This window comes from Lygodium microphyllum, chromosome 4, assembly GCF_053477565.2.
Source record: "Lygodium microphyllum isolate KBCC chromosome 4, Lygodium_microphyllum_v1.1.10, whole genome shotgun sequence".
NCBI lineage: Eukaryota > Viridiplantae > Streptophyta > Polypodiopsida > Schizaeales > Lygodiaceae > Lygodium > Lygodium microphyllum.
In genome coordinates, this window is record NC_141138.1 from 103,335,705 (window position 1) to 103,356,974 (window position 21,270).

General features: G+C 42.8%; 1 protein-coding gene across 3 annotated transcripts in view; it reads left to right on the top strand.

Moving 5' to 3' along the window:
- The window catches only part of LOC148037411 (uncharacterized), a 99,891-nt gene that overhangs the window by 66,680 nt on the left and 11,941 nt on the right, over nucleotides 1-21,270 (top strand). The gene's annotated exons all lie outside the window — the stretch shown is intronic.

Here is a 21,270-nt window from a genome sequence, read left to right on the forward strand (position 1 = left end):
ATCTCACATGTGCAAGTCAAAGTAGCACATTTGATTAATTTTTAATTAAATCCTAAGCAAAGCAATAAAATTTCATGTCCATGTGACACATTGTTATAGGCACATTATAGCATGGCATATATTAGCTTGAGTTATATGAGAGGAGAGCATTAGAGGATGCATTATTGATTGATGCTATCATTCTAGAGGATACCTAGTTATGACGTGCTCAATTCAAGTCATCTTAATTATGGTAGTTTGCTTCCCTTGAGAAGCAAAAGAATGATGCTTGATCTCCCTTCGTTGAAAGCACCTACTCATAATGTATGGAAGAGTTGTGTACTCTGCAAAATGCATTGTGCTTTGTTTTCCAAACGTGGATCTTTGCGTGTTGACTGGAAATTACAGCTTGTGCATAGTGATGTTTGTGGACCTATGCGTGTCAAATCCATTGAAGGATACTTGTATTTTATTACTTTCATTGATGGCATAAGCCATCATTATTGGGCATATGCTTTGAGGCACAGATCAAATGCGCTTGCATGCTCTAAAACATTCTTGGCCTTGGCTGGAAATGATAGCAAATGCAAACTAATTACGCTCCATACAAATGGAGGGGGGAAATACATATCATGAGAGTTTAACTCTTTTTTGGCAGAAAGGGGCATTAAACATTAATGTACAACACCTTACACGCCTCAACAAAATGGTGTGGTTGAAAGAAAGAATCAGACTTTGATGGAGATGTCACATGTATGCTTTCACACAATAAGCTGCCCTTGAAGTTTTGACTTGATGCTATTATGTGTGCAGTGTATGTGTTGAATCGTAGCCCCACTAAAGCATTGGCTGAATGCATGCCCTATGAGGCTTGGAATGACCGGAAGCCAATGGTGTCACACATTTATATCTTTGGTTGTTTGGCATGTGCTTTGGTACCACAACCATGAAAACATAAGTTGCAAGACAAGGTTGTCAAATGCATTTTCATTGGTTGCAACGCAGAAAGTAAAGGGTATGTGAAGAAATACCCTAATACAAAAACACAAATAACACCTTATGACAAAGCACAGACTGATAGAAGAACATAGTTAGGGTTAGGGTAACTCAGAGACAATGAACATAGAGAATGAATGAAGTGATATGACTACTGAATATACAAGGCTCATGTAGCGAACATACTATGTAGTGAATGAATATTGAACCTCGAACTCTTGCATCTCAAGGATTAGGGCAGGGTTAATGAGCTAGAGAGTGTGTCGTATTCTGAATGGATCCCGAATCGCAGCAAGGCAGCCTCTGAGTGTCAAACAAGAGTAAACGTAGCCTATGTGTGGCTGGACGTGATACAGACGGCAGTCTGGAGGGAGAGTGTGCTGTAAACGTAGGCTGAGAAGAGAAGATTTGCAAAGATAGTAGGGAGGAGAGAGAAAACAACAATGATCACCTAGGAGAAGAGAGAACTGGCAGGGTGGTAGCTGGGGTCTGTAAACGCAGCAATATGCTGGTGTGGTAGGTTGTGAGACAGTTGGATGGGTGCACAACAATAGTCACCTAGCTGGAAACAAGAGCAAAATGATTTTGGAGGGTTGGAAACATGTGCCAAATGAGTGAAGACTGCAATGGACAGCTTGTATTGCGATGTCCTTTGCGAATAGGGTGTGGGTAGTAAGTCGAAAACTCCTGAAACGTGCTAAAACGAGATTAAGGCTGAATGGAGGGTAGTATACCTATTTATAGAAAGTTTGGGCCCTCCCAAGTGGGTTTGTATTTATGGGATACAAACACACTCTAGGAACACATTTCTTTTCTATAAACAAGGTTTCTTCCTTAATTAAGCATGCTTTGGAACTGTTTAAGTGAAGCTAATGCATTTTAAGCTCAACAACCCCCTCTCAGAGTCAACAACGGTGCCATGAGAAGTAGGCCAGCCAAATCCTTTTTTTCTTTTTTTTCCCCTTTATCTTTTACCCTAAGGTGTTCCACCCCAAAGTAGCCAGAGTATTGGACAAAGGGTGTGCGTTGGCTAGCCAATGGCCTACTAAACTAAGACTATAAAGGCGATGGTTATTTTACCAAGGGAGCCCAAGTGATCACCCAAAGAGGCCAAGGCATCCGACAAAGGATGCGTCGGCTGCCCAGTGGCCTATCAAGTCTTGTAAAGGCGGATGGAATCAACTATGGATTTTTTTTTTTTTTTTTTGTGGAGGGCTTTGTAGTTTTGATAGGGTTAGCATTAAGTGAGGGTTTTAAATCGGTTTTCGTGCTATTGAGTATCCATGTCCCAAACGGGAGAGTGATAAGGGATGGTCAGACCCAAGATGTTCACAAAACAAGCATACCATCCCTAGCATTATTGGGTGTCAATGAAGAAGGAAAATGGCGAAGGTGTGGATAAAGCAAATATGTGAAGCAAGTAAGCTAGGGAGAATTGCCTTGGGAACTTCCATGTGCAAGGCCACAAATATGGTGGATCCAAACCACTCCAAAAGATCAAAAAGAGATAAGTGTGCACAGATGCATATTTACATGAATAGAATACCAATGGATAGGATAATGCAAAGGGAAATGCAAGATGTCATGCTAACGCAAAATGCAATGCGAGGGTGCCACTTGGACAATGTCTATGCCCTCGTAGGGAAATTGTTCACTTGCCGAAGTACCCTTGTACAATCATGTCATCCTAACAGTGCGGATGAAGTTACAAATATCCATAAGTACAATACAAAAGAATAAATGAACGAATGAATGTCTAAATGGTAAGCATCATCATGGTTACTATCAAGAGAAGTAGGCGTCCTCTCTCAAATTGAAAGGGAAAGCAAGAGAAAAGCACCCTCTCCCTGTTAATCTGAAGAAGTAGGGGAGGGTGTACCCAAGCTGATCATGGGTAGAGGGTATTGAAGAACTAGCCGGTTGATCGCTTTGGTCAAAATGTTTGCAAAATTGTCTGATGAAGGCACAAACTCTAGGCAGATAGTGCTTAGCTCAACCTGCTTTTTGGAACAGTGGAAGTGGACTCCACATGTCACGTCCATGGTGTGGTGATCGGATTGTCCCAAGGGTAATGGCACTCTGGTTGTTGTAGTAGACAATGGTGGGAGAGTCACAAGGGAAGCGAAGTACCTCCAGTAAGCTCCTCAGTTAGATGGCCTTGGTGGTGTCATTGAACAGAGCCCTATACTCAGCCTCGGCCGTGGAAGCTGCCACCGTCTCTTGCTTACGGCTGGACCAAGAAATGGAAGCGGTGTTGTAACCAGGCTTTCTCCTCGGATAGGGTGGTAAATAACTTGATTAAGCACTATTTACAGCAATTAATAAATTCACAAAACTAAAAAGTACACTTTACTATACAATCTTGGACATTGGACACCCTGTTGGCTCCAAAACTGGCGCTCCTTTCGGTATTTATTTAACTTAATTGAAGAAGAAGTTGATGTACAATGGGATTCTCCCAATCCCTTTCGGTATCCCAACTCTCCTTGCTGTTCAAAATGACCAGCAAGTCTTTAATCTGATTTGCCCCTTGATTCAATCAATCAATTGACCTTCACCCGCTTCGATGGAAAATGCCCGAAATTTAATTATTCGTTGGTCCCTCCACTTGAATAGGCTAAAAACAGCTTCAGCCCTGTTGAATCCAAGTCTTGGAGCTTTCAATTTTTGACACACTTCTCGACGCTATTGCTAAACTCTAATTTCTACTTTGCAGATTAGGGTTTATAGTAGAGAAATTTGAAATTTCTTAGCCTTTGGTGATCTCAATGGTGCAATCTTTGGAGCAAGGCTGTAGAAAGGCTAGGAGATGAGAGAGAATGTTGAGGAGAGAGAAAATTCAGACTTTCTCGTGAAGAATTGAAGAAAATTAGTCATTTACTGCTGTTGCCCTGTCTCAACAGCTTATAGATGTTATCACCTGCTGTTGATTGGTCTTCTCTTGCCCCTGGTTGCCTCAGAAGGTCCTCCAATGGCTTCAAATCAAACTAGCAATATCTTCTCTCTCTCTCTTGCAAGTTGAATACACTAAAAATTGTCTCTTTCTAGCCTCTAAAGACGTTTTTCAGTCTTGCATGGGCATTTTTGACAAGTGGCAGTATTTCCAAATGGTTTTTTTAGCATTATTCATAATTAAATATTAATTTTCAATCGTTAAAGATTGAAAATTAATCTAATAATTATTTCGGTGCCTTGAAAAATAATCTGACTGGCCAATAATTAAATTGGCTAGGCAACTTCCATTCCCAAGTGTCTCTGTGCCATCTTTGACCATCAGATTGGCGTTAGGTACCATTAAATGTTACTTTTCTAGTGTCACCAACTGACACTTATGGCCAAATGAATGACTTAAGCCAACAACTGGCACCAAATACCTGTCAGAGTGCAGCGGTGCGGAAGCGTAGGACTGAGAGAGAGAGAACGCAGAGAGAGAAGGGAGAGAAAGAGACAGTGTACACTGAAGATCTGCTGTATAAAGAATGCTGAATACAAAGATATACACGGGCGCAGTGCGCTAGACTGCGTGTCTCCACCTCGACGATGCGACCTGCTGTCCACCTCGAAGTCTGTTGCAGTCTGCACTGTCTGCTGTCTGAAATCTGCGAACAGAGACAGAGATCTGCACGGCACCGGTCTGTAATCTGCGACAGAGAATGAATACCAGACTGCTGAAAACGTCAGCAATAAATAGGCGAAAATCTGCCTGGAATGGGGCGCCAAAATAGGGCGCAGCCAGATAAAAAACAGTTGCAGGCAGTCGGACTGCCACGTGGCAGTCCGACTGCACAGTCCGACTGTGCAGCTGGACTGTGCAGCTGCTGCCTGCCTGAAAACAGGCTATGATCTCTGGCCCAATCCGAGTCGCTCCAACCTGCAAGTACAAGATCTGACCCATCTGTCCCTGCGGGGTAATGAATCCCCAAATCAGACGTCCCCCTCAGATACCGAAGTATCCTCTGAGCAGTCTGCCAATGTACCGTCTTAGGTTCACTCATGAACCCTGCCAAGAGCCCAACAGCAAAACATAGATCAACCCTGGTGTTGAGAAGCCAAATCAAAGACCCTATCAACTGTCGATAGCGGGAAGCATCCGCCAAAGGAGAAGCTGAGTGGGAAGTGGCCTTCCAGTTCGGATCCATAGGAGTAGAGAGGGCCCGACAATCTTCCATCTCAAAAGGCACCAAGAGCTCCTGTACATATCTCTGTTGGGAGAGAAAGATCCCCCTCTGAGACTGAAAAATCTCATGTCCTAAAAAGAAATGGAGTAGCCCCAAATCCGTCATCTCGAACGTCCGATGTAAAGCTGACTTTGTCTCCTGGACCTGCTGTGCATCATCACCTGTGACAATCAAATCATCAACATATAATACAAACAGCACACAACCTTCCCCGGAAGTGTGAACATACAGCTGCGGATCGGCCTTGGACCGCCGATATCCCAACTGAGATTGGAGGAACGAATCAATCTTCTCGTTCCAAGCTCGCGGGGCTTGCTTGAGACCATACAGGGCCTTCTTCAACCTGTAGACTTTCCCGTCCGAAGAACCAAAGCCAGGAGGCTGCTCAACGTAGATCTCCTCCTTCAAATCACCATTCAGGAAGGCCGACTTCACATCCAGCTGATAAACAGGCCATCTCCTATGGCCAGCCAAAGCAAGAACAGCTCTAATGGTTGCCATACGAGCTGTAGGGGCAAAGGTGTCATGACAGTCAATCCCTGGGCGCTGGGCAAAACCCTTAGCAATAAGGCGAGCCTTGTGCTTATCCAAAGTACCATCACTGAGATATTTGGTCTTGAAGACCCACTTGACTCCAATCACCTTCTTCTTCGGGGGGCGTGGCACAAGTGACCAAGTGCCATTCCTCTCAATAGCCTCCAACTCAGCTTCCATAGCTTTCTTCCATGGGGCGGACTGTAAAGCCTCCTTCACGGAGGTGGGCTCTCGATCCTGCATAACTCGGGACATCAAACAATAATTGGAGCACACAAGCTCCGAAGAATGCGCCTGGTGCCTCCGTGACCGCCGCGGACCATCCTGCGGTCCCCACTCCTCAGGAACCCCCTCGATCCCTGAATCACGGAGTGTGTCACGGGCCCAGCGAGGAGGAGGCCGAACCTCCCCTCGTCGTTCTCCATCAGTAGAAGACTCTGGAATGTCCACCGGTGGTAACTCCTCAGAAGGATCCGGTGGAACAGTAGACTCTGTGTCAGAAACAGAATCATAATCAAACGGCACAGGCTCCAGTGGAACTGTAGAAGGAGCCAAACTCTCCCCTGGATCTCCAAGAACGGGATGCTCCTCACTCGTTGAAGAAGCCGGAACCTCCACAAACCGCACATCACGGCTAGTATATACATCCCGCTTGACGGGATCATACAGTCGGTAGCCTTGGGACTGGGAGCTGTAGCCAACAAATACCTGTTTGCGGGAAGCCGCTTCGAATTTGTCACGGTGAGCTTTGGGAATGTGAACATAGGCATCACACCCAAAGACCCGAAAGTAAGAAACATCTGGCTTCGACCCAAAATACGCCTCAAATGGAGTCATCCCTTCCACAGCCGAAGTAGAAGATCGATTAAGAATGTGGACTGCAGTAGCCACAGCCTCGGCCCACAGAACCTGGGGGGTCTGTCGGTGCTCCATCATGGTGCGCGCCATCTCGATCACACTACGGTTCTTCCGTTCGAGAATACCATTTTCTTGTGGAGTATTCGTATTGGCAAACTCCTGGTGAATTCCTCTATCTGCACAAAACCGAGCAAATTCATTAGAAACAAATTCACCTCCCTTGTCGGATCGCAAGGTCTTCAACTTCCGGCCTGATCGGTTCTCCTCAAAGAGAAGCCAATCCTTGAAGTGCGAGAAAGCTTCTGATTTTAGTGCCAAAAAGTAGGTCCATGTCATCCTGCTATAGTCATCCACGATCAGCATGAAGTACGAGCTCCCACGCAGGGACTCATTCCTCATAGGGCCACATAGATCCGTAGATACTAACTCCATCGGTGAAGTAGACCGCCGCGAAGCGGTGTGGGGAATGGCATCCCTATGCTGCTTCCCCCTTATGCAGGAGACACATGGCTGCTGGCTCACCACTATATCCGGCAACCCTCGAACAAGTTGTCCCCGTGACGCCTTCCGAAGATAGTCATAGTTCAGGTGACCAAACCTAGCATGCCATAATTCAGACTGTGACTGTGAGGTAAGAAGAAGAGTGGAGAGGGCAGTGGAAGACTTCAGTTTGTAAATGCCGTTCTCCTCATATCCAGATGATAGAACCTTCCTCGATTCACGATCAAGGACTCGCACTGTAGAACTGTCAAACTCCACCAGAAGACCAAGGGAGCAAATCTTATGGACTGAAAGGAGATGGTACCCCAATCCTGGTACATGCAAAACCTCTGAGGTATGGGTGCCACCTCGTCCATCCGGAATAAGCTGCATTTTACCCCGACCTGCAATAGAAACTGAAGAGCTGTCTCCAATGAGAACCTGCCCACGCGAAGGTCGCAGCTGGGCAACACCATCTGATGAAGGAGTCATGTGCCGTGAGGCACCACTATCAATAATCCACTCTCGAGATTGGGAAGCCGCCATCGCAGCATCAGAAGCATTCGGTGAAGCGTCCTCAATGACAACTAAGTGTAGAAATGCAGCTGATGAGGGTGCAGCCACCGCTCCAGAATCCTTGGTTTCCTTCTTCTTGGTGTCCTTCGAGTCTTTGTCAGGGCAATCCTTCTTCCAATGGCCAGTCTTTCCACAAATATGGCATGTGGAGTCTTTGTCCTTGTCCTTCTCCTTGTCCTTCTTGGACTTGTTATCCCCCTTCTTCTTCTTTTGGTCCTTCCCCTTCTTCTGAGAGGCTTGACCTGTCAACGCCTCCGTCTTGGAAGCATTCTGTCCCTTTAGCTGTTCCTCTTGGTCCAAGACCATAGGAACCAACTCTTCCCACCGAAGAGTAGACTCTCGCCCCGAAGCAATAAGGGCAGAGTAGAATGTACCGAATCGTGGCGGCAACTGGGACAAGAGTGTAATCGCCATGTCTTTGGAGGAAATTGGCTTCCCCACATTCTGAACCTGCATCTGTAGCTGCCTTAGTTTGTTAATGTGTTCCCTTAGCGAAGAAGACTTATTGACGGACAAGGTCCGCATCTGTACCTCCAAAGAAACCCTCTTCATCAGGGTCATCCGATTGTACATTTGATCAAGCTCCAGCCATATCTCACGAGCCACCGTCAAGTGCTCGATGTGAGCGATCACGGCTGTAGTGCATGATAGAAAGAGAAAGGATCGAATCCTGGCATTCAGTTTGTCCCAATGAGACTGGGCCCTGGACAACTCCGCACGAGCATCGGAAGAGAGTTTGGACTCATCTCTTACCGAAGGCCGGTCAATATCTTCCTGTACCAACTCCGCCAAATCATAGGACTCCAGAATGGCCAACATCATAACGCGCCAAATGCGGTAGTTGTTGCCGTCGAGCTTCTGATCTGTAGGAAGAGCCGGTAGGACAGGCACCTTCCGGTCCATAATCGCCTGGAACTCCAAGTCCATCTCTGTAGACATCTTCACCTGCAATGCCTTCTCAAACGCAAAAGCAGCCCCCTCTGACTGGGTAAACTCAGCCTGCTAAGGCTCTTCAGCGTCCCGAAGCTCCTTCACCCGCCGGAGGCGATGAAAAAGCAAAACCTGCACTTTTAGGTTGAAAACTCAAACTTTCTCCGCGACAAACAGCAGTAAACAGCAGCAAATCCACCACCTGTACTCCTTTCCTGTGCGCCCACACTCGTTTCAGCCTTGTTCCAAGGCGCAGCCCTCCTGTCTGCCCTTAAACGCAAAAAACGCAAATTTGTGTCGCGATGGAAACTCCTCTTCAGGTTGATTCTGCGCTCAGTCAGCCCTCAAACACTGCTCTGATACCATGTCAGAGTGCAGCGGTGCGGAAGCGTAGGACTGAGAGAGAGAGAACGCAGAGAGAGAAGGGAGAGAAAGAGACAGTGTACACTGAAGATCTGCTGTATAAAGAATGCTGAATACAAAGATATACACGGGCGCAGTGCGCTGGACTGCGTGTCTCCACCTCGACGATGCGACCTGCTGTCCACCTCGAAGTCTGCTGCAGTCTGCACTGTCTGCTGTCTGAAATCTGCGAACAGAGACAGAGATCTGCACGGCACCGGTCTGTAATCTGCGACAGAGAATGAATACCAGACTGCTGAAAACGTCAGCAATAAATAGGCGAAAATCTGCCTGGAATGGGGCGCCAAAATAGGGCGCAGCCAGATAAAAAACAGCTGCAGGCAGTCGGACTGCCACGTGGCAGTCCGACTGCACAGTCCGACTGTGCAGCTGGACTGTGCAGCTGCTGCCTGCCTGAAAACAGGCTATGATCTCTGACAATACCACCAAGTACCTATGCGGCATAACTTACAGTAACTTTTGCCTTTGACATCCCGTGATTTCCTCGGGTCTCGGGCTTGTAAATTTACTCTAATCCCAGTTACACCTCACATGTGTAACATTTACTTAACCATGTGATTAAAAATTAATCCACATGTCAAGTGAGGTTTAAAAAATACATGTCCTCATGACAGCGCTTCCCGTTAAAATTCTTGCAATCGTCCACGATTGCACTACCAAATGCATCAAAAGCGAAATAGTGGATTGGAATTTCCACAAGCCATCATAGTTAACACAACATTGTGCACTGTTACTCAACCATTCCATATCCCCAACACATGTTGAAAATTACTGTAAGACTCAAAGAATCTTATAAAAAAAACATACCATAAGACTCACAAAGAATCTTATTAAAAAAACATTGCTAGATTATCATGTGACATGTCTATTTCTCACGAGCTCAACTCATCTGGCAAAACCAAACCATAGCATAGCAAAACCAAGCATAAGCCATGGCTAAAACATCAATGGCATCGTAACATATGCTATTGTCCATGGAACTAGATATAAACCATTGAATGAGCATAATTTGATCACTTATTGATCTGGGAATTGATCACAAACTGCTACAAATGTGACCCCAAACTGATCACAAACTCATTGCAAAAATTGACCAGCAATCAATGCAAAAACTGATCCAAAAAGTGACCATAAATGGTTCTCAAGTTGAGAAAAAACTGAGCTGAAACTGATCATAATTTTTGTCTCAAAATTGAGGCAAAATTCATGCCAAATTAATCATAAGCTGTGCAAAAGTATAGTTCCAGTGCCCGGGTGAAACTCATACTCATCTGCATACATCTCATAGTGACTAGTACAGTAAGTAGTGATCTCATGGCAAACATACTGTCAGCGTAGTACCTTGGCTGCATGTTGAATACATTCGAGATTCACTACATATGAAAGCTGTCTATAATTGAAGGAGTAGAAGTGCTATTTTCCCCTTGAGCATCGGGCAGTACTCTGGACCCTTGCTTTGTTGAATCTGATGGAGCCCGACAAACTAAAGTCGACTCTAACTAAAAGCCATCTAGGTAAAGCTGCAACAACTGAGGATGGTTTGCTAAGTCATCCTCTTCCATCCATTTGGTATCTATTGGTGAATAATTTTGAAATTTCACCAAGTATCTCCTGGAAACTTTACCTTTGACCTTTCTTTTCTTATGTGCCAAAATCTGCTCAGGTACCAAAATCTCATCCAACTTCTCAACCTCAGGCTGAATTTCAGCAGACATATCCTCTGGCACATCACCATGAAAAGGCTTCAATAATCTGACATGAAAGACATTGTGTATTCCCTAATGTGGAAGTAATTTCAGCCAATGTGCCACATCGCTAATCTTCTCCAACACCTGGAAGGGACCATAGTATCTCATACTCAACTTCGGATACAATCTTTCTCTTCCTTTCATCTTTTTTATCCTTGCCTTTTCAAAATATAGCAATACATAATCACCCTTTGCAAACTGCAAAGCATGTTTGTAGCGATCAGCTGCCCTCTTTTGCTTTCCTTGCAATCTCTGAAGTGCATATTTTATCTTTGCATAGGCTACATCCAGGTTTTCCACATAACGATTAGCCTCAAAGATCTTATCCTTAGTTTGTAGAATAGGTGATACCTTCTTGCCACCCTCAACCACCTCAAATGAAGCTTTGCCCGTAGAACTATGCACTGTGTTGTTGTAAGCAAACTCAACTAAGGGCAAATATTGCTCCCAGCGTGTCTTGTGGTTTGAAACATAGCACCTCAAAAGATCTAACACTGTGAAATTTGCTTCCTCAAGCTGACCATCTATCTGTGGATGGACGGATGATGAGAATTTCAACGTGGTACCCATATTTTCAAACCACCCCTTCCAAAATAAAGTGGTCATCCGGGGGTCTCGATCACTAATGATCAACTCTGGCATACCATGATACTTAAAGATGTGCTGCAAAAACAATCGTGCCATATTATCAGTCTTTATTTTCTTCCTCATCGGAATGAAATGGACTTGTTTGCCAAAGCTGCAAATGATAGTCCATATCCCATCATTCTTTGTAGGTGTCTTAGGAAGCTAAAAAATAAAGTCCATTGCAATGCTCTGCCAAGGTCTATTTGGAATAGGCAAGGGCTGCAATAAACCTGGCTTCTTTTGCCTATCATGCTTTACCTTCTGGCATACGATGCATGTCTGAATAAACTGTTCTATATCATGCCTCAAAGTTGGCCAATAAAAGAAATGCTCCACTGCCTTGACCGTGGCATCAATACCTCTGTGTCCTGGATACGGAGAAGCATGACTTTCAGCGATAACTCTAGGCCTTAACTGCTTTGTGACACACAGTTGTCCATGCATCATCAGAAATCCATCTCTTAGTACAAAGAGTCTATGCCTTTGGCCATTGCAAAGCCGATCATAAATATTAGCAAAGTCCAAATCAACAACATATTGCTCTTTCATGGCATCCAACTCAGTGTGATAAACCATGTTGATGGCTGAAATTTGTGGCTTAAGTGACAGCGCATCAGCCACAACATTCTTTAGTATACAGCTTATTCCAAGCTGTGATGATGTCCGACTCAAAGGTACTTGTTAACCAATTTGATGCAAACATTTGCTTGAATTGTACCCACGTTGACGGTGCTCTACCTTGCATCAAAAGAGTGGACCATCACTATAGTGCATTCCCTTTTAAGAAAGTAGCTGCCTTGCGAATCTTCGAGGACTCCGTGAAGTTTCCCCTTGAATAGGTTGTATCAAATATTTGAATGAAAGTCAAAGCTTTCAGCCTATCTTGTACATTGTTGAAGGACTCAAACTTCATTGCTTTTCCATCCTCATCATAGTCTCATAGTCTTTTGCTGCCCCTTTGGGTATCAAGTTGCCATACACTGGCTGCTGCAAAAAGGGTGCATTTGATGAAGCCTGAATTTACATCAAAACCAATGCCAAACGGAGCATTTGCATGACCAACATTTTTTCCTTGAGCCCCATAAGCATTCGGGGGTGCAGATGCAGTACCAAACATGCTACTTTGTGCCCCAGACATCAAGCCAATGCTGCCATGCATAGGGTTTGCATATTTCCAGCTATACCCGAATACATTGGGCTTTGCATACCATTCATTGGTTGTTGCATACCATAGGGATTTGTGCCATACATTCATGTATGTAGTCCTTGTCCAACCATAGCATGAAAAATCATGCTTTCACCAAAATATCCTGGCTGCCCCATCATAGCATGCATGCCTGGCTGTCCAAAATCCATTGGATTGGCACTTCCGTGATGGCCTTGCATTTGCATTCCTTGCCCCGTAGGTACCAATTGTTTTATTTCATTAGCATCTTTGAGAGCTTCAAATGAAGGGTTTGGCATTATCTTGGGTGCATCTTGCTGTCTCGAAGGTGTAGAAGACGTCTTATTCTTCTTGCCTTTGCTGTCCTTCTTTGGAGCATTTAAAAATTAGGTGAATTGAGGATCCTTTGTCAATTCAGCAAAGAGATTTGCTGCTGTCCCCATCCGATTCTTGAACTGGTCATCAAATTCCTCTTCACTTTGCTGGTCATTAGCCTCTTTATGCCCTAAAGGCCGTGCATCTTGCCCAACAGCAACATTTTCAGCTTGCTGTCCATGGTCAAAGCCTTGTTCAAGGTCAGACATTGCATTTCCTTCATTCCCATGTGAATGTTCATACTGAGAGGCATCATCATTGCTTGAGTCCATCTCACTATATGAAAACATATTGCTGTAATTTCTCAGCTGAGAGTAAAAATCAGCACTAACACAAAGCTTTGGCTTGCAATCAGGTGCCTCGGCCCCACCAAATCAAGGGATTGTGTGGTATCCTAGCAATGGAACCATGTAACCAACCTTTCTCCTCGGATAGGGTGGTAAATAACCTAATTAAGCACTATTTACAGCAATTAACAAATTCACAAAACTGAAATGCACACTTATCATATAATCTTGGACATTGGACACCCTGTTGGTCCCAAAAACTGGCACCCCTTTCGGTATTTATTGAACTTAATTGAAGAAGAAGAAGATGTACAATGGGATTCTCCCAATCCCTTTCGGTGTTCCAACTCTCTTGCTCTTCTAAACGACTAGTAAGTCTCCAATCTGATTTGCCCCTTGATTCGGGCAATCAATTGGCCTTCACCCTCTTCGATGGAGATGGAAAGTGCTCGAAATTCAATTATTTGCTGATCCCTTCACTTGAATAGGCTAAAAACAACTTCAGCCCTGTTGAATCCAAGTCTTGGAGCTTCCAATTTTCGGCATGCTTCCCGAGGTTGTTTCCTAATTTTTGTTGTGCAGATTAGGGTTTACTGCAGAGAAATCTGAAATTTCTCAGCCTCTGGTGATCTCAATGCTGCAATCTTTGGAGCAAGACTGGGAGATGAGAGAGAATGTTGAGGAGAGAGAAAAGTTAGACTTTCTTCGTGAAGAATTGAAGAAAATCAATCATTTACTGTTGTTGCCCTATCACAACAGCCTATAGATGTTGTCACTTGTTGTTGATTGGTCTTCTCCTACCCTTGGGTGACTCAGAAGATCCTCCAATGGCTGCAAATCAGACAAGCAATAGATCCTCCCTCTCTCTTGTAGGTTGTATACACTAAAAATGCCTCTCTCCAGCCTCTAAAGATGTTTTTCAGTCTTGCATGGGCATTTTTGACAAGTGGCAGCCTTTCCAAATGGTTTTCCATCATTATCCATAATTAAATATTAAATTTTAAATTTTAAATACTAAAAATTAATCTAATAATTATTTTAGTGTCCTAAAAATAATATGACTGGCCAATAATTAAATTGGCTAGGCAACTTTTATTCCCGAGTGTCTCTGCGCCATCTTTGACCATCAGATTGACGTTAGGTGCCATTAAACACCACTTTTCTAGTTTCACCAAATTGACACTTATGGCCAAATGAATTACCCAGGCCAACAGTACACCTCACATGTGCAACATTTACTTAACCATGTGATTAAAAATTAATCCACAAGTGAGGTTTCAAAAATATATATCCTCATGATACACCCTATCCACCTTTCCTATCATATGGCACTACGACTCGTGTTGCTATGACCAAGAATGCCTTCATAGATAAGACTCATTTTAATGGGTCATATTTCACTACTTGGTCGAATTTCATGTAATAAGTACTTGAATCTTAGTGTGTTTGGGGCCTAGTCATTGGTCTAGGCCCTATGGTGGACCGTCAATTGGCTCAGCTTGATTGCATATGTCAATGGAGAGTCTGTAATGCTACAGTCAATGTTGAGCTAATGTAGGGGTTGCTTCCTGACTTCCACTCTGAGTTATAACATTTTCCCCCCACTTCTATGTGTTGGAGTCATCTCATTGATCGCTATGCGGTATAAGATGGCACTTGACGTATCTATCTTGACTTTGAGCTTTTGGAGTTTTCCAGTAAGAAAGAGGATGATCTAAAAGTAAGGTTGGCGAAATATAGGTGGTTACTTAGTAAGTTTGCCACTACAAGCTCATTGAAGTTAGATGACGATTAGGTTACATCCTTTTTGAACAAGCTTCTTGAAAATAACTTCCACTTTATCTCATCACATCATCTCGTTGTTCCAATTGCCAATCTTCTATGAGTTCTAATGTCACTTCTTGTGTTCTGCAAGACTGCATGATGAAGTCCACAAAAAGTTCTCCCCACATTCTTATTCAGAGAGGGGTTTGGTTGCCTTAGCTTCACAAGGGAAAACTGGAAGTGAGAAGAACTCCTAAAATGCGAAGGCAACCCAAAGCAAGGGTGATACCTCTTTTTCAGTGGAACCAAAGAAACTAAACCCGTATGAGCAACTCCCTAAAAACAATAGGATTTGCACACATTGCTAAAGATCGGGCCACGATGACAAGGAGTGGCATACCAAGGCCCAAGGTCTTCCACTCAAGAAACCAATGTAGACCATTGCAACTTCCTCTACTCGTGTTGATGGACAATCCATTGGAGCTACACCTCGTGCTACTTCCCCATCTGTTCCTTGTGGCATAGTTATTGCTGGACATGTGGCACATGGATAGCCTCAACAATCCATATCTTTCACTACTCTTGAAGGATTAGTTGTTTGTTATCCTTGTTTCTTACCCATTGCATATCCATGCTAGGGTCTCCTTTTGTATCCCACACTAGGTTACACTTCCCCACGGAATCATGCTTTTTCTTGGCAGAGCCTTGCTCATGGCCGTATACGTTGGTAGCCACACCCTTAGGCTAGCATTTCTCTAGGTCCCTTTGGACACCCTAGGTTATTCTAGCATCCCTCTACGTCTTTAGTCTTCCATTGCACTCATATATTGTTCTTTTATTTTTCTTTACTTTTTTGATTTGTTTTGCTTCAAGTATCTCACTACTAACCTTTGCTTTGCAGATTTTCATCTCTCTTGCAGGGTTTTTCTATTTAGGACTCACATGTAGGTTTGTATTGGTCCTTCTTGGAGGCTGGGCTGGAGACATGGAGTGTGCACCATTCATCTTTCTAGTAGATTTACTTTTCTACCAGCCTTGGAGGATTTCCCTCCCAAGGCGGATTTTGCAATATCTCTCTTGATACTATCATGGCGGTGACTTCTATCTTGCTGTTCGAGTTAGGGTTCTTCATTCTCATCTTCTTCTATCATCATGGTTCTTGACACCACACGAAGACCGACATTAGGCTTCTCTTCGACCTTTGGTCTCGATCTCTGAGGTTGAGAGAGAGTTCCTACTCTTTCTTGGTATTCTGAATGATTCTACACTCGTTTTCAACATTGGCCTCCCTTTCCTATTGTATCTCCACTTTGCATTGCATGATTATCATCATCTTTATACTAAGACACTTGGGCACACTACTCCATACATCTCATTGTGTCTATCAGTGGTTCTTCCCACCATATCGATATCCTTCTTTACCAAATTACTACTTCATTACCTTTTCCCTCATCATCAGTACATTGGAGTGGTTGGGATACCTTTTTTGTTTTGTGATGTGTTGGATTTACACATCCCTTTTCACTCTCCCCATGGGGTATAATTACTTGACAGGCCACAAACCATACCTATTCTTAAAAGACTAAAGAAAGAAAGAAGTTCATTGTGGTTCAATCCACCTTTGCAAGTCTTGGTAGGCCATTGGCAGCCAGCGAGTTCCCTTTGTTCGATGCCCTAGCCTCTCTAGGTTGATCACTTGGACTCCCTTGATAAGATAACCATCGCCTTTGTAGTCTTGGTAGGTCATTGAGGAGCCGACGTGTACTCTTTGTTTGGTGCCATGGCTACTTTGAGGTGGAATGCCTTGGGGTAAAAATGGGCTTGAGATGAGCTTTTGTTCCAGTTTCTTTCTCGTTCTAGTTTTGGACCTAAGAGTGTTGGTTCAAGTGTGAAGTAATTGTGCGATTAATTGATAGAGAACGAGAGATAATGAATGAATTAATCGATGCACACTAACTCAATCACAAAATGAGAGTCGATGTATTGATAAATAAGAGAGAGTATACCGCTCAAGGTGACCAAAATGAATAATGCCATACTTATGTACTAATGATACACAAAGTAACTTTTTATAATAAAATGAAACCCTAATAGCTTAACTGTCATAGGAAACCCTAACTAAAACCGTAATCCTAGTGCCACTTAGTGCCTAGGAGCCTAGGAGTAACAATTGCATTTAATAACATTTTAAATGCCTAGGGAGCTTGGATCATGGATCAAAGGGTATCAACACGTAGCCCATGAGATGACAAGTATTGAATCCACCTTTTTGGCTCACGACAACAGTGTGCCCTAAGCATATCCTCGATGACTTGATTTTCTACAACCCTCTAACATGAAATGGACTGTTTGATTTAGGAACAATGATAAAATCCTAGAAAAACAAAAGAAAATACAAGGTCATGGTAGCACAAGTTCATCCAAGTGTATATAGCAATCTATGATAGTATAAAGTATGACAAATTGTGGAACAAATTATAAATGGAATCAAGTTCAAGGCTTGTCGAAAAGCTTGGAACTCTGTGGAGGAGGAGCCTTCGTGAAAAGATATGCCAAGTTGTCTTCAATATGTATATGAGACAACTCTATATCTCCAGTTAACATCCGCTCAGAACTTATGAATGTAATGGTAGTGATTGCCACAGTGAGAGACGAAATTTGAACATCCAACCCTATCACTGTCAGAATATCCATGCAGAGAGAGTGAAAAATCAGCTTTGTAGAAAAGGTCAGGATCTTGGGTGGCTTTAAGATACTAAAAGGCATGCTTTACTGCTTGCCAATGAAGTATCGAAGGGCTGCGCATAAATTTGCTTAGCTGGGAGATAGCAAACTGAAGATTGGGCCTAGTGTGACATAGATAAATCAAGCATCCAACAGCTTGCTGTTATAGAGTAGTATCAAGTATGTAGTAACCAAACAATGTGTTCATCCGAACGAAGTGCGAAACTTTGAAACCCATGAAACATTTCATTCCGTTTTGTGAAACGAGGTCATGAGATGAAACTTTTAAGGTAAGATTTTTTCATTTAAAAAATAACGTTTTGGGGGCATGTTTTGTCATGAATCATTCTACGGTTTATCCAAAGAGTTTCATTTTCTTTTCTTAATCTTGTCTCGTTTCTCATGGATTGCCTTATGCTCGTCGTCTCATCCCTCCAACCTGTCCGTTTTGTCTCATGGTTGCAACGCGTGACCTTGCAAACTTGCTTTGGCTACAGCCATCTTTGCCTCAATCACTCTTTCCTTCTCTTACTCCATTGCTTGCAGTCCTCCATCTCTTTCTACTCCTCTTTCTCCATCTCTTTCTACTCTTTCTTCTCCATTTCTTTCTACTCCTCCTCCATCTCTTTATTAAAGTCTACTTTCAAGTTTCATCTCTTCCTATTTCTTATCCTTCTCCACACTCTTCTTGCAACTCACATTCCTTCATCTCATTCTCCTCCAAATAATTCTTGAATTTGGAGCTTCAATTTTAAAGCCTTGAGTCTTTGACTCTTTTCTCAGATTTTCTATGTTTATGCTATTTTCTATTGTCTATCATTTATGTGAAGGTGTAAATCATGTATGCTAATGTTGTCATGAGTCATTTACGATAGTTTGATCTTTTTAGTTTTACTTTGAAGTTGCATTGTGCTTAATGTATTATATATGTGCTATTGTATACAACGATTCATGAATCATGGTGTAGTATGTATCTTTTAATCTATAATTTGTGAATCATGAATGCTAATTTCTAAATAAGTAGAATCTAGAATCTAGATGAAATGAATATTTATATTCCAGGTTTTCAGCTTTTAACTCTAGAGTCTAGGATTTGGGACCTAGGTACTAATAATCTGTATATAAAATATAATTATTAGTACATTTAATTATTATAATTAATATTTTTCGAAGCCTCAAAACCTCAAGGTGGCCAGTGAAACAAAACGCGAAACGAAACTTTGACACATTGAAAATGAAATAGGTTGGTGACTAAGATCAAGTACAAGAATTTTAAAATGAGATCCATGATGTTGAATGTAAAGAGTAACCTCAGTAGGACTATTCTAAAATCCAAGATGTAATAGATGAGAATGTATGTATGCATATCAAGCTCCTGGAGCTTGTTTTAAACCATACAAATTCTTCTTGAGATGACAAACTTTGTGCTTCAAGCCTTTGCTTTCAAATCTTGGAGATTGAGAATCTTATATCTCCTTAGTGAGATATCAGTGGAGAAATGCCGCCTTGATGTCTAGCTGATGCGCCTCCCAATGAAAGCGGGCAGCAAGGGCAATAATACTGTTGATGGTAGTAATGCGAGAGGTAGGGGCAAAGGTCTCCTCAAAGCTGATTCCTTGCTACTGGGGTATAGCCCTAAGCAACAAGGCAAGCTTTGTACTTGTCAATAGAACCATCTTACTTTCTTTTAATTTTATAGACCCATTTGTTATCTATTGCACGCTTGTCGTGAGGCAAGTCACATAGCTCCCAAGTTTCATTCTGATGGATGAAATCAATGCACGTGCAAGACGATTACCTTCTTCCTTGCGAGCAAAGGCTTGTGTGTAGGTAGCCAAAGGAAAAGGTTGCTTGCTGTCCTGAAGAGTGTCTAGTAGCCAATGGGGGACTCTTTTAGGTTTTGGTATTTCAGCCCTTGTGTTCTCCAAGTGTTCATGAATAGGGGGACTGCTCGTTGGACAAGGTATCATGATGCTGTTGTGGTTTTAAATCAGGCTAAATAGGCTGCTGTAATATATCTATATGTGGTGAAAATGAAGGTTGAAAGAAGAATAGCCATAGAGCCATTATGGAAAAATGATAGTAGGCCATCAAAGATGTCCGAAGCATCAATAATATGCTGTGGCAGTACGCTTTGCTCTCAGCACTTTATCCAATAAATATGCAGCGAACAACCTTATTATCTAGCTTGTGCCTTTTTTGAGAAGGCACATGAGCATATGCCAATGAACCAAAAGTCCTCATTTGAGAGAGAGAAGGCTTGGAGCCAATCCATGCCTCATAGGGAACGATGGTATGCAAGGCTCTTGTGGGACACTTGTTCAAAATATAAGCGAGACATAGAATAGCATCGAACCAAAAAGAAATAGGTAAATTCTTACTCTTTAGCATGCATCTTACTATCTCCATGAGTGACCTATTCTTCCATTTTGCTACTCCAATTTGTTGTGGGGAGTAAGGGATGGTGCATTGATGATGAATACCTCGAGATGTGAGATTTTCTGAAAACTGTATGGAAAGATATCAAACCCCCTTCCCCCCCGCCCGGTCGATGCGAAGGATCGAGATACAAAAGCCGCTTTGATTCTCTACCATGGCAATAAAGGTCTTGAAGCAAGAGAAGGATTCACACTTAGATTTCAGCCCATATACCCAAGTGAATCGGGATTTGTCTTCAATATAGGTGACAAAATATAGGAATTCACCAAGAGATCTAGTCCACATAGAACGACAAAAATCATTGTGGAGAAGATACAAAATAGATGGAGAATGAACATGAGAGTCCTTAGGAAAAGAGAATCGATGCATCTTACCAAGTAAATAGCCTTCACAAATGCGATTTGATGGCAAGTGAATTTTTGGAAGATCTTTGACCATATCCTTAGATTGGAGCTTTATCCATGCTTGATTGTTAATGTGGCTAAGCCTTTGATGCTATAAATGCATATCATGGAATGATTCCTTTGTTAATAAGGCATGATCAATAGGATTTTCAGCAAGCTGCTGATTATATGTATCAAGATGAGAGAGACCTTTAGTGAGGGTGCTTGTCAAGATAATGGAAGAAGAAACTTGATCCTCATATATTGCACATCTTGGGCTATCGAAAATAACGTGAAACCATGAAGTTGCAATGGCTGAAATGGAAATAAGATTCTTCTTCATACCGGGCACATAGAGAACATCGTGAATGTCAAAGGAGTGCCCAAAACAGAGACAACTTGCATATGAACAATGCCTTCAGCTGCATAAGAGGGCATTGTTCGCATACATGATTGTATTCCCCTTAGGTACATGAGAGAGAGAAAAAAAAGCTTGGCAAGAGGTGATGTGCTTAGATGCACCGCTGTCGAAATACCAAGTAGAAGTTGCATCAGTGATAGAAAAATAAGTATCATGGATAGAAGATTTATAGTGACATGGAATGAAAGAAGTATAATCCTTAAACTAAGAATAGTTTGCGGTCTCATGAGTGAGAGCAAGATTGGAATCCTTCTTCAATGCAATGCACTTATGACATCTAGTGATGTCGTGCTGTGTCTTTTGGCAATAATTACGTCTCTTGGGTTTGAACTTTGTTGACTATAGCCTTTGAAGGGTTAGACCTTTGAAGGGTTGGAAGAGGA